Source organism: Misgurnus anguillicaudatus, chromosome 17 (genome assembly GCF_027580225.2).
Source record: "Misgurnus anguillicaudatus chromosome 17, ASM2758022v2, whole genome shotgun sequence".
NCBI lineage: Eukaryota > Metazoa > Chordata > Actinopteri > Cypriniformes > Cobitidae > Misgurnus > Misgurnus anguillicaudatus.
This window is the reverse complement of record NC_073353.2, coordinates 15,362,685-15,372,972: the sequence shown is the minus strand read 5'-3', so window position 1 is coordinate 15,372,972 and position 10,288 is coordinate 15,362,685. Positions and strand designations below refer to the sequence as shown.

General features: G+C 37.8%; 2 long non-coding RNA genes across 2 annotated transcripts; one reads left to right on the top strand and one right to left on the bottom strand.

The window, feature by feature from the left end:
* Window positions 1-3,398: 3,398 nt before the first annotated feature.
* Window positions 3,399-4,450, bottom strand: LOC141350248 (uncharacterized). Its single transcript, XR_012358297.1, has 2 exons — window positions 3,741-4,450; window positions 3,399-3,550 (listed from the first exon to the last, which is right to left on the bottom strand). It is a non-coding gene; the product is annotated as an uncharacterized lncRNA (long non-coding RNA).
* A 233-nt stretch (window positions 4,451-4,683) lies between these two features.
* Window positions 4,684-9,777, top strand: LOC129427638 (uncharacterized). The gene is made up of 2 exons (XR_012358296.1): window positions 4,684-5,423; window positions 5,577-9,777. It is a non-coding gene; the product is annotated as an uncharacterized lncRNA (long non-coding RNA).
* The last annotated feature ends 511 nt before the right edge of the window (window positions 9,778-10,288 follow it).

Below are 10,288 nucleotides of genomic sequence, written 5' to 3'. Positions count from 1 at the left end.
ATCTTGAATAAATGAAGGTAGTTCACTAACCAATGGTTTAATAAAAAAATCAACATATTTTGAAGCCGGCTCTGTAATAGACTCATTACCACTAATTATAGGTCTACCTGGTGGGTTTTTTAGATTCTTGTGTATTTTAGGGAGCATATAAAAAGTAGGGATTCTAGGATCTTTACAAAACAGGAAATCATATTCATTATTTGAGATCCAACCCTCATCTTTAGCATGTGATAAAATATCTTTCAATTCATTTTTAATACTTTCTATTGGATTCAATTTCAGGCGTTGGTAGTACTCACAATTCTGTAATTGTCGCAAAGCTTCTTCTACGTACTGATCTCTGCCCCATACCACCACTGCACCTCCCTTGTCCGCTCTTTTTATTACAAGATCATCGTTTTTAGAAATCCAGTCCAAAGCTTCTACTTCATCTTTAGGAAGATTGTATTGTTTTCTTCTTTTTGAAACGAAGATCTTATCAATGTCATACGTTACTTTTTTGTAGAATGAATTCAACGTTGGATTAGATACACTTGGCATAAATGTTGACTTAGGTTTAAAGGTTGACATCTTCTTATCGTAGGTGCGGGAAGCTGTTTCAGATGTATAGTACCAAGCTTTTAATTGAAGACTTCGATGAAACTTAAATAAGTCCACTTTAGTCTGGAATTCTTTAGGTGTATTTATAGGGGCATAGGTCAGGCCTTTTGATAAAACTGAAATGCAACTTGTCGGTAGAGTGACGTTTGAAATATTAATCACTTCATTTCCCTTGTTCGGCTCCTCGTGTATCTGCCTTGAGTCGGGAATCTTGGTCGGTCTACTTCTTCCTCGTCTCGTTTTCCGCTTTCTTGTCTTTTGTATCTCTGATTCATTCTGGACCTGTTTTCTAAAAAATCTCTTCTCGGAGAAGTGTCCGTTGCTAAAACATCTTCGTCACTACTCGGTAAGTTAAAAGACACTGATCTTTTTCTATATATCTTCACATCTCTTTGTGACCATGTATATACCTTTTGCTCTTTATAGTCTTTTTCATCTCTTCTAAACTTTGCCAACTTCTCTTGCTTGAGCTTTTTGGATAGTTGTTCTAAATCTTCTTTAAGTTTTTTCTCAAACTGAGGAAGCATTTCATGCCGATCTAGCAACATCTCTTCTTTGATTTTTACAATCTGTTTTTGCATTTCTATCTTCTGTTTTTTTGCTTCTTCAATTAGTAACAGCATAAGGTCCTGGGAGCATTTATTTAATATTGCTTCCCACTTTTGTCTAAATTCTGTTTCTCCATGACCAAACGAAGGGAATTTTTTAATTCTGAGTCCCCTTGGAATCATGTTTTCTCTCCAATAATCAGATAATGTAACAATATGAAGATGTAATCTCAGTTCTTTTTCCGAATGTCTTTTAAATTCTTGACTCAGTTTTTTAAAATCCACATGCTGCAGTCCATGGTCTTCACTCAATAGTGTGTCTGTAACAATAATCTTCTCACCTTGTTCTTTAGAGTAGGAAAAGTGACTCGTCGTCATCTTGCTGGTGAAGAATTATATCAATCCCCAAAAAACGTACTTGACGGAGCAACTTCTGCACAAAACGATCCCTTATCGTCCTTATTTCATCAAAGCAAAGAAATGCAAAAGAAGTGCTACATGGGGTGTAAAATGCTCTTCTCGGTGCTCTTTGGATGTAAGGGATAATGCTAATCAGTTTATAAGAAAAATCCAAGGCACTCGAATGTTGTAGATATAGTTAAAAAGCCTTTATTTTCACATGGCTTTATGTTTTAAAAACAGGTGACAAATACACCTACGCGTTGCGGCTAACAAGCCTTCGTCAGGGTGTAACAAACACATGCACACACAAGTTCATTTGAACGGCAGTCAATTAGTCCAATAGCGATCACCTGGTCGCGATATGTAAGGGAGCCTAAAGAGAGAAAGCTCAATGTAACCCACACACCAAAGACACAGCCAATACATTACTCATCAAAACACCATACAAAGAGAGAGAAAAGGAAAAAAAAAAAAAAATCAAAACTATATAAATTCCACAGTTCAATAATGTCCAACTCAAAATACAAAGTATTATAATTCCACACATATCACAAAAAGGGTACAAAGTCCAATTCTCCATTTAAACCTGGAAATGTTGTTGCTTTCAACGTATATATCCAAAAGGACTCTCTTTGTAAAAGCCTTTTAACCCTATCTCCTCCTCTTGTCATTCTAGGAACATGTTCTATGCCAATAATCTTTAATGTGCTCGGACTACCGTGATTTGCATTTTTATAATGTTGAGCCATTGGGTAAAGCGGATTACAAACTCTAATTGCATTTTTATGTTCCGATAATCTGATCTTTAATTTCCTCGTAGTCATCCCTATGTAGAAGCAACCACACGGGCATTCCAACCTATACACCACAAACGAGGTCTTTTTATATGCTCCCTAAAATACACAAGAATCTAAAAAACCCACCAGGAAGACCTATAATTAGTGGTAATGAGTCTATTACAGAGCCGGCTTTAAAATATGTTGATTTTTTTATTAAACCATTGGTTAGTGAACTACCTTCATTTATTCAAGATACAACCCATGTATTGAATATTATTAAGGAAATGAAAACTAATGAAACATCGTTATTGGTGATGACTATGGATGTGGAATCGCTATATACAAATATAGATCATAAAGATGGGCTGGAAGCAATAGCTTACTACTTGAATATGAGATTACCTACCGAAATGCCACCTGCATATTTTATTGTACAACTAGCAGAATGGACATTAAATAACAACTTTTTTCTTTTTCAAGAGAATTTCTATAAACAAATTAAAGGTACAGCTATGGGTGCATGTTTCGCACCAAACTATGCTAATTTGTATTTGGGACTATGGGAAAAGAAATTTGTTTTTTCAGATTCAAATCCATATTTAAAGTATGTGAGGTGGTGGGGAAGATATATAGATGACATTATCATGATATGGACGGGTTCGGAGACAGAGCTGATAGCATTCCATTCATACTTAAATAACATCAATATAAATTTGAAGTTGAGTCTTGACTTTTCACGTACCGAGATTAACTTCTTGGATTTAAAAATCTCTAAAGATTTTAATGGAGTGTTGCATACCACTATTTTTAGAAAAGAAACGGATAGAAATACTATATTAAGATCAGATAGTTTTCATCCGCCATGGATAACTGATAACATTCCCTTCGGACAATTTCAAAGGTTGAGAAGAATATGTGATAAAGAAGTGGATTTTAACATCAAAGCTCAAGAGATGACTCAAAGATTTCAGGAACGAGGGTACAAAAATAGTGTGATCAACAAAGCATATAATAGAGCAAGTAATATCAGTAGAGATGAATTGTTAGTAAAAAAGCACAAATTAAATGATTCAGATAATTCTGTTTATTTTGTGACACAATATAGCACAGAGGCGAACAGAATTAAGAACATCATAAAACGTAATTGGGAAATTGTGCTGAGTGATCCTCATCTTCGGGAAGTTATGCCTGAGTCTCCTTCCGTTGTGTTCCGAAGGGCACCTACAATAAAGGACAAATTAGTGAGAAGTCACCTTCCATCTAAGAGACCATACACCTGGTTACGTCAAAGTGCAGGAAATTACAAATGTGGCAACTGCAATCATTGTGATAATATGTTGAAGACGAATATGTTTAAAGATGTAACCTTAGGAGTTGAATTTAAAATAAGATCATTTATTAATTGCAATACCTCGTTTGTGGTGTATAGGTTGGAATGCCCGTGTGGTTGCTTCTACATAGGGATGACTACGAGGAAATTAAAGATCAGATTATCGGAACATAAAAATGCAATTAGAGTTTGTAATCCGCTTTACCCAATGGCTCAACATTATAAAAATGCAAATCACGGTAGTCCGAGCACATTAAAGATTATTGGCATAGAACATGTTCCTAGAATGACAAGAGGAGGAGATAGGGTTAAAAGGCTTTTACAAAGAGAGTCCTTTTGGATATATACGTTGAAAGCAACAACATTTCCAGGTTTAAATGGAGAATTGGACTTTGTACCCTTTTTGTGATATGTGTGGAATTATAATACTTTGTATTTTGAGTTGGACATTATTGAACTGTGGAATTTATATAGTTTTGATTTTTTTTTTTTTTCCTTTTCTCTCTCTTTGTATGGTGTTTTGATGAGTAATGTATTGGCTGTGTCTTTGGTGTGTGGGTTACATTGAGCTTTCTCTCTTTAGGCTCCCTTACATATCGCGACCAGGTGATCGCTATTGGACTAATTGACTGCCGTTCAAATGAACTTGTGTGTGCATGTGTTTGTTACACCCTGACGAAGGCTTGTTAGCCGCAACGCGTAGGTGTATTTGTCACCTGTTTTTAAAACATAAAGCCATGTGAAAATAAAGGCTTTTTAACTATATCTACAACATTCGAGTGCCTTGGATTTTTCTTATAACCTGATGAATTTATGTATACAAATAATAAAGGTTTTTATGTTGAACTGTACGTCACTTAGCGGTTAGTAATATAATAACTTTGCATTGAAAACCCCCAACGCAAGATGCGCTGCCATATTTTATGTCGAATAGTACCAGCCGAAGTTTATCGTCCCCACAAATTGCTGTAAAATACGTGAATGTTTTGCAATCTCACAAAAGGTATGCACACGTCACAGGGGCAGATTTGTGCTATTTTGATGAAAATTGGAGAGCGATGTAAAAAAAAAAACAAAAAAAAAAAACATAACTGATACGTGCCGCTGTCTGATTCGGGAAAACCATGTGACTGGAGGTGAGGGGACTGCAGCCTCTCGTCATCCACTCACACGGGAAGATCATGAATATCATGATATGCTTTTTTGATCAGCTGCGCGTTTTTCTAGATAAACGGTTTGGCATTTGCCAGTATTTATCATTTGCATTAAACGGAAAGATAAAACCAAATGAAACTGCCTCTGAATTTTGCACACGTTTTAAATCAGTATGAGTTTATTCTAGATTACCGATTGACAAAGTCTGAGTGCGCTGTTACAAATATGCTGTTGAACAATATGAATCGTAGGTACCGGTAAGTGAAATCTGTTGAATATGAATGTGAATAGACTGATTTGTGAGTCTGATGCATCTGGTGAACATGCTATGTTTTCAGTGCAAGTCTCATCGAATGGGAAAAAGCTTGCTTAAGCACCGGAAAGGAAACTGAGATTTGATATAATGTGTTATTATGTGGACAAAGGGGCCACATGAAATGTGACTGTCGTTCAAAGGGGGGTGCAATTTTATTCCAAGGGCGCCACCACGTAGACAGTCAATGCAACAGCCAAAGCAAGTGCATCAGAAACTATCTGACAGTAATTACCAGACAAACTGGCATAACAAAACACAATGAAATGTTCTGACCCATTACACCACCTCTGGAGGTAAGAGCTCCAGGTGTCAAACCATTTTTTCTTCACAAATTTCAAATCATACCAGATGTTTGTCTTAATTTGCTCGGGCGAGACATAATGCATAAGTTAAAAATGGAATTTCATGATTCTCATGTTGTTTTCTCTTTTATGTCATGTTTACAGACATACAGTGATCCTCTGCCTATGGGGGGAGGAAGTAAGAAGGCCGACCAAGACCCAGTAGTCGCCCGCATACCACATGATGTAGACACCTTGATTAACCCAGGCCTATGAACTCAGTCAAACAATGATACATGGTTCATTGATATGAAACCATACAAAGTTAAACTTAAACCTGTGTACATCAAACAATATCCTTTGTCAAAAGAAAAGGAAGATGGCATTAAACCTATTATTCACCATTTTGTTTAACAGGGTGTCCTCGTACCTACTCGCCATACAACACACCGATTAACCCGGTGGTGAATGCTGATGGAAAGACATAATGTCTTACACAAGATTTAAGAGCACTCAATAAACTGATAATTCCTCTGTCTCTGATTGTTCCAGATGTGCCGACTGTTATAAATTTTTCCATGCACACATACGTATTTCTGTCATTGATTGTGTGCTGCTTTGTTTCTCTGTTCCAGTGCATCCAGACACACAGCCACTGCTAGCCTTATAGGATAGGCGGTGCAAAAAAAAAAAAAAAAACTAAGAAGGGTATGTTGACTCACCATCCGTCCTCTCCGCTGCGGTGAAAAAAAAAGACATTGAGAAAAAAAAAAGATCAACTTGCTGTTTTCGGGTTTGCTGTCTGCTGTATGCCGATGACCTCATGGTCTCTGCTCTGACTGAAAAGAACTGTGAGGAAGCCTCCATTATCGTCTGCAATATTTTGGTGGACGCTGGTTTCAAAGCATCAAAAGAAAAGTTCGGTGGGTCAAGCAAAAGTTCTCGTACCTGGGTCACGTCATAATGCCAGGTGTTCGAAAAAAAAACCTCCACAGATCAGGTTGAACTGATCCGGAAGATGAAATTCCCACAAACTGTGTAACAGCTCCAAAGTTTTCTGGGGTTAATAAACTGTTGTCGCTCATGGAAACCTGAGTGTGCTGCCCATGACGGACATTTGCGGAGCACGATTGATCACAAGGCATCGCCTGCATCACTGATATGCTGGACTGATGAAGCAGAGACTCATTTCATGGCACTGAAACACGCCATTACTACGGCCCCAGCTCTGGGCCATCCGAACTATGCAAAAACTTTTCACCTGCATGCGTGAGAGGCGAAGGGTGTGGCTCTGGGTATCCTTTGGCAACAACAAGGTTGCACTTATAGGCCAGTGGCATATCTGTCTAGAAAACTAGATAATGTAGTAACAGGTATGCCTAAAATGTCTTTATGCAGTGGCTGCTGATGTTCTGTTTGTACAGGTGGCTGAGAAAACGGTGCTGTCACAGTCAATGACTCTACACATCACATCAAGTTGGTGCATTTTTACACAACACAGGACGGCACAGAGGCGATATGGGTATGAGGCTACGCTGTTGGCAACCAAAAATGTAACGATCCAGCCCACTTTTAACATTAATTCCACTTTTGCTGGGAGTTTTGGGACTGGTAGACATGACTGAGCACGATCTAAAACACGATTGCATTGTTGGATTGACTACTTCCTGTTCCTCTAGGGCCGATTTAATGGAATCGCCCCTAGATGGGGGGGTCAGATCTATGTGGATGGCTCATATACAAAGCCATCGGACGGTGTCTACCTGTGTGGTTATGCTGTGGTGTCGGATACTGGTGAGGTTATCGAAGCCTTTGCTCTAAATTACAACTCAGCACAAGCTGCAGAATTGGTAACTCTTATTACGAGCTTGTGAGCTAATGAAAGGAAAAAAGCCACAATCTACACGACTCAAAATATGTGTATTCTAAATTTTGTAAAAAACATGGGAAGCCTGAGATTTTAAGACAGCAGATGGTAAGCCTATAGTTTATTCAAATTTGATATGACGGTTGACAAAAGCAGTACAGCTACCGTCTGAAGTGGCAATAGTGAAAGTAAAAGGTCATGAATCAGGAAATAATGACCAGGCTGTGGGAAACAAGAAGAGCAGATGAGGCTGCAAAAGAAGCAGCTCAAGCTCAAATTAAATCACTATTTGAGTATGATGTCAAAACAGACCTTGCTATGGTTGTGCAAGTGACTAACATGAAATTGATATAAAATTTTTGCAGAGTCAACCGACGCAGGCTGACCTCGAATATTGGAGCAAGTACGGATGTGCAGCAGACGAGAAAGGGAGAGTAGCACTTCCAAAACTGGGACTGGTAATTTTAATAAGATATTACCATGGTCTATCACATACCAGTAGTACAAAGGTGACACAAGCAATTAATCCATTTTATTATATTGCAGATGTAAAGAAAACCAACAAATTGATTTTGGACTCATGTTTAACCTGTGCAAAATTGAACCCGCATCGAAAACCAAAACATGTAGCGTTGCCACACTTGAGGCACCTGATTAACATGATCAGATTGATTTCATACGCATACTGCCGATTGAAAATTATGAAATATCTTTTTTATCACAAAGAGGATGCGCAAACTGTAGTTAAAATTTTGACAAAAGGAAATTATTCCTCGTTCGTTTTAGCATACCGAAAACAACTGAATCTGACGAGACACCTTTTGTGTCTAGAGTAATGTAGCTCTTAGCTAAAGCGCCGACTATTAATTGCCATTTTAATATCCCGTATCATCACCTACAATTAGCAGCTGTCATAGAGAGAACGGACACGAAAATTACACATAGGATAACCAAAGCTGCGTTAGAAACGGAAAAAATGGGTAGATTTGCTACCTGCTTTATTATACGAAATAAGAATGACTCCATCTTCAACCAAACAATTGTCTTCATTTGAAATACTAATGGGTAGGCCATTCCCCACCCTGTGGGTCAAAGGCCGCGCAGGCGTTTCTTCCCCAGGTGACCTGGAGGTGATACAAGAAGACTATGTGGTGTCCATAATTGAGAAATTGAACTCTATCTGTGCTAATTTTCTTTGTCTCTCCCCTCAGAAAAGCCAACTTACATTTTTGCTCCAGGACAGGTTGTTCTAAATAGGAGCCTGAAGCCCTCGAGGGTATGAGAGCCAAAATACCTCGGCCCAGACAAGGTGATGGCTGTGACAAAGATGGGAGTTCTGATTGACAACCAGCTACAGTGGATTCACGCCTCAGGGTTGAAGCACCACTCTGCCACGGATCAGGACACCAGAGACGAACCCAAACAACGACTACTAGTAATGGAAAACAACGGAGAACAACGAGTGAGATATCTTGATGGAAGCTCCACTGCCGAGAGGATTCGAACCATGTATTGTGACCAAAGCTTTCATCATCTTCAGCGAGCACATTGTGGAAGCAGAGCAAAGAATATTGGAAGACAACGAACACATCACACAACTGGCCCTGCAAAAGCGATCATAGATCATATGCTGTGGTATATGTTTATTTTGAATGATAGTGATCTGAAAGTCTATAGAAAAAAAAAATAATAATAAAGGTATTGGTTTCTTGAAAATAAGGGTTATTTAGGAAATTGCTATTTAATAAACTAATTGTAACTATTTGATTTCTGCAATTAGGAAAAGTATTTTCTTAAAGTATATGAAACCAGTGCTTTCCAGATGTGGACCCATAACCCTGTTATATGTCATAAATAATGTATCTGGAGTAAATGGATTAGTGATAACTCGATGTATAGAAGGTGGACCCAAACGACCTGTGATGCAAAATTTTATTTTCAAACACAAGGGAATTTTTCTTTTTGATATGGGTGTGTGGGATCAGATGTGATCCACTGACGTGTCTCAAAGGGGCCATTGTCAGAATTTAATTGTTGTTCCCCCACACCCCACATTTATATATTTGATATATTTTCATAGAACCTTGTATATTTCTTTATTGTTATACTCGGATGATTAATGAAGCAATGATACGGTTCATTTATCTTGCATTTACTAAGTTGAGATTGAGTTGTGACATTTTCCCTTGACTATGCACAAAAGCTAGACATGGGCTGGTCAGTCCAGGTCATGAAGTACGACCAGACTTCCCTGTTCTAATCTCCCTTTCCCCGTTTACACAATACAACTGTCTAAGCATTATTATTTATGTATCCGTATCCAGACGTTCCTGCGAAGGGACCAATCATGTGATTGTTCTCCAGACATGTTTGCTCAATAGCTGCCCACATGATTCTTCTAGACATTATCAAATGTTTATCAGGTGACCAGTGCTTCCTTTCTGTACACTATATAAGCTGAAGCCTGTCTAATAAACTTTGGTCTATGTTTGAACTGCATCTCGGTGTCAGTGTCTTTCATGGCCCCTGAAATATATCAGAACTCTCTGCTGCTCACCTCAGACCTCGTCTCTTTACTACAGATTCAACGAAAACTTCATACCTCTAGACCTGCTTAGAATTAGATTCTAACACTAACATAAACTAACACTAAACAATTCTACAACATTTACTAATCTTAGTTCATGTTATTAACACCGTTTACTTATACATTTTTAAAATCAAAATTGTAACTCTTAACACGGTTAATGGACCATGAACTAACATAAATAAGTGTATTGGCATTACAAACATTAACAAGGATGAATAAATGCCGATTAACGGTAATGTTAACAAATATAACCTTATTGTAAAGTGTTACCAATAACATTAACAAACATTAAAATATGCAACAATGCTTAACCGATAAAATGCACATAGAAAATAATGAAATATGGGGGACAATTTGTTTAATTTATGTACGCATATATTAATAGTTTAATTTGTATACATTAGCTGTTAAACATTGTAT